This window comes from Doryrhamphus excisus, unplaced genomic scaffold, assembly GCF_030265055.1.
Source record: "Doryrhamphus excisus isolate RoL2022-K1 unplaced genomic scaffold, RoL_Dexc_1.0 HiC_scaffold_27, whole genome shotgun sequence".
Lineage (NCBI taxonomy): Eukaryota > Metazoa > Chordata > Actinopteri > Syngnathiformes > Syngnathidae > Doryrhamphus > Doryrhamphus excisus.
The window spans coordinates 205,178-209,242 of NW_026652245.1; the positions used below are offsets into that span (position 1 = coordinate 205,178).

General features: G+C 49.2%; 1 non-coding gene across 1 annotated transcript; it reads right to left on the reverse strand.

The window, feature by feature from the left end:
* Positions 1-215: 215 nt before the first annotated feature.
* Positions 216-287, reverse strand: trnaq-cug (transfer RNA glutamine (anticodon CUG)). Its single transcript has one exon. It is a non-coding gene; the product is annotated as a tRNA-Gln (tRNA).
* Between the last annotated feature and the right edge of the window lie 3,778 nt (positions 288-4,065).

A 4,065-nucleotide genomic window follows, 5' to 3' on the forward strand; every position in this document is an offset into this window, starting at 1 on the left:
TTAACTGGAACTGGAAAGACTTGTGGCCCCGCACACAAACCAAGTATCTTCTGATCAGCTGATCCTTGACATCAGCTGTCACAGACATTGGCGTCGTTTGGGGACCTCATCCTGATCCACAGTTACCACTGATTTGTAGAGTAAGTCAATAAGTCATCATACTCTTACTGTTAAAGGAAGACACAGTCCAAACACTCCATTGCTGCAAGGCAAGGAGGTTCCACCAAGACTTGAACTTGGATCACAGGATTCAGAGTCCAGAGTGCTAACCATTACACCATGGAACCCTTTGTTTTGGATGTGACTGGCACCTTCTGGCGTAACAATGGAGGCTTTGCAAACCAGGACACCAACTTTCCTCTTTGATGAGCACAAAGTATTTTTGGGTACAATCCAGGGGTCTTGTGCTCTCACGGAAATGGCTGTCCTTTTCCAACAGGAGTTGAGATGAAATGTATTCAAATAGACAAACTGCATTGATCACTCTATCAGAATTTCTCAGTTTGCCAATTTCAGACTGCGTGACAAAGACTCAAGTCCAACTCCATCGACAGGGAAGCGGAGGTCCTTCAGACAAGACGGTATTGCCATTTTTTCCTGGCAGACATAACATGAGCAAAGGGATTGTCCTTCGAGCCAGACTTGAACCAGCTACATAAGGATGCCAGCTTGAACCACTTCAGTACGCCGCTCTTCCAACTGAGCTATCGAAGGTCTTGCTGTTCTGAGGCTAGTGAGTACGGCCGAGCGTTCTACGGCGTCTCATTGAGGTTGTGGCTGAGAATGCCACTATTGACAGAATTTGGATTAAGTGTAACCTCCTCTAACCTTGTCTGGATGGCTGGATGTCTGGCCTTTTGAAGAATGAAGTTAAGGTCCTTTCAGCCAGCCAATAAGCATTTTCAAACTATTTGCCAAGTCACAAAATAAATAGGGATTGTTCTGAAAACCGGGCTTGAACCAGGGACCTTTAGAACTTCAGTCTAACGTTCTCCAAAGTGAGTATTTCAGCTTCTTAGGTGGTGTTCTGCTTTTTCAGTCGGGGGTAAAAGCGGGGGCAGGGTGAAGCTGTGTCTGTGCCACGTATGTTGCTGTGTACCTGGTCCAGTGTGTTCTCATCTTGGGTTGGAATGTCCCCATGCTGGTAACGGGTGGGGAATACAGTCCGTTGATGAGGATAAGAGCTACAGAAAATGGGAAGGATTTCACTGGTTGAAGTCTCCAGCTACCATAAAAACGGTCATGGGCCACAAGCCTGTTCTGAATCCCGCTTTGGCCAATCGACACGACATCAGCAGTCCTTGTTAGTATAGTGGCCAGTATCTCCGCCTGTCACATGGAAGATTGCGCGGTTTGATTCCCAGACGGGGAGTTCCTTTTTTGTATGTCACGTTGAACCTTGAGCAGGGTTGCGGTTGCAACAACCAGTCCGGGAGAACAAGACCTCTATCCATCTTCTTCTCCAAGTGCTCAGCTGTGTTGTACAATCTGACAGTCCTTTGCTACCAAATCATTCCAGTCGTGGATAATGGACCTGACCAGGAAAATGACAGCTGTGGGATTTCAACCAGTGGCTCCTGAGCGAAAGGAGCCTTAATCTGGTTCTTTAGACCACTCATCCACACAACCCAAAACGGTGCCCTGATCAGGAAAAAACCGAGGACTAAGACAAATCCTATCTCCACTCAAAACCTAACCAAATGTCAGTTCCCTGACCGGGAATAAAACAACGGCCGCGGCGGTGAGAGCACCAAGTCCCAGCCACTAGACCACCAGGGACTGCATCATGGCTGCACTCTGATAGGTAGAGACTGTGTCGCTTTGACGTACTCCAGCAAAGGAACCAAAATAGTTCTGAGACTGGACCGTCTCTGCCAACGCTGCATCCGCAGGGGAATTAGCTCAAATGGTAGAGCGCTCGCTTAGCATGTGAGAGGTAGCGGGATCAATGCCCGCATTCTCCATAAACTCTTTTGTTTTTTTGATGAAATGTTCCCAAGTAGCGAATACTAATCCGGGCCCCAATCCTGATATCTAGGCCAAACACAGCCATCGGTATCACCCTAAACCCAGTCCTAACCTAAACCCAGTCCTAACTGCATTCTCCCCTCTAGCACCTTGTCTTGTCTTGTTGTGGGATCAATGCCCGCAGTCTCCAAGGAGCTCTTTGCCTTTTGTAGAAGAGATGTCGGGATTGGATGTACCCCTTAGCATCCCACAAATACCCCAAACCAGGGGAATTACCTCAAATGGTAAAGTGCTTGCTTAGCATGCGAGAAGTAGCAGAGTCGATACCTGCATTCTCCAAGGAATACTTTGTATTTTGTAAAAGAGATGTGGGATCGGAAATGAGTCCAGGATCTATCCCCCAGCGTCAGACAAATACACCAAACCTAATCCTGGCCGCGTTCTCTAGATTGGTCTCTTATCATGGAATAGTGAAGAAACCCAGTACGTGATTTATTGTTCTCAAGTAGCGCATCAAGGTGACCCCGACAATTCCACCGAGGGCTTGCAGAGATGAAGAGGCCCCAGTCCCGAAATGTCCACCCCCAAGATGGACTGAGGTCTTAAACTACCCGCATGGACAATCCAAATATCTTCTGGACAAAAAGAGTTCATGGTCAGACACGACAAAGGTTGAGCCGGTCACCTGAACATGAAACGTTTGATCTGAGTGTCCGGGATTCAAGTCCCTGTTCAGGTGACCAGGTCTGAGGTCCACTTGCAAACGCCTCCTTTTTGCCCTCAAAATACGAGGGCAACAGGACAATCCCTTGGTACTTTGTGGAAACTACATGAGGAGCCTGGCTTTTAACTGGAACTGGAAAGACTTGTGGCCCCGCACACAAACCAAGTATCTTCTGATCAGCTGATCCTTAACATCAGCTGTCACAGACATTGGCGTCGTTTGGGGACCTCATCCTGATCCACGGTTACCACTGATTTGTAGAGTAAGTGTCAGGTTCAAACTCCTGTGACACTTGTAAAAACACTTAAATACAGAAATACAGAAGAGACAGGAGAGGAGAGTGAAACCACATACCCAGTGACATGCCGCTCCACTCTGAATATGCAGTTCACACTCCTCTTCTTTTATTCTCTTTCGGGGGTCCCTACTACACGGTCGTGAAACTCTAAGGGGGGGGGGAGAAGGCAGTTGCACGAGCTGTATTTGTTTGTCTATGTGTGTGTGTAGGTGAGAGCAATTACTTTTAATGTTTTATGAGTTCTTATCTTAACACATTCTTGCAGGATTAACATGAGCATCTGCAGAGTCGCTGTTGGTGCATCCAAGCACCTCCAGGACCTGGGGGTCGCTGAGGGTCTCTGATTAGGGTCACGGGAACATTCCTTCTTCAGCACATTCAAACACTTTCTATTGTCTAAGCAAATGGATATAAGGGTGATAACTAACAAAATAATACCTCTATCTACATTTTATTCTAACACTCGCCCAATATGCGCTCCGCAGCGCCTTGTCATTCCAGCCGCTCTCTGTCGCTATCCAATCGACTCGACAACCGGCTGCGGGAGCGCAGCACACAGCAGAGGGCGGAGCCTCTCCGACCCACACGTCGGCTCCAAATCCCTCCTCCTGGGGCTCTTCCGGCACCACTCCTCCCTCCCTGCTCCAGCAGTGGAGCGCCGTCTGATGACGTCGGGAGTGTTGTCCCCATGCAACTGGGAGCCAGTCGCCTTTCGTCAGCGGAGAGGAGTCACCGTCCACGCCTGTGGCTGTGCCTGTACTGTGGGAGTCCTACACACAATTTCCCGCTGTCCAGTTCGCCCAGCACGCCAACGCTCTTCCTCCACCAGGGATATTCCCCAGCTGCTGGCACTGCCCGCTCCAACCACACCGGCTGCGTCATCCGCTTTGGTGGGCCGACTTCAGGTGGAAGCTACGATATCCTGGGCGGGGCAAGCTTCTCCTACCACAGCATTAATTGACTCTGGGGCGGACGAGAACTTCATTGATAGCGGACTCGTCAGTTCTCTCAACATTCCTACTGTTGAGCTTGTCCCCCACAAGAATGTCCGCTCGCTAGATGAACATCACCTGGC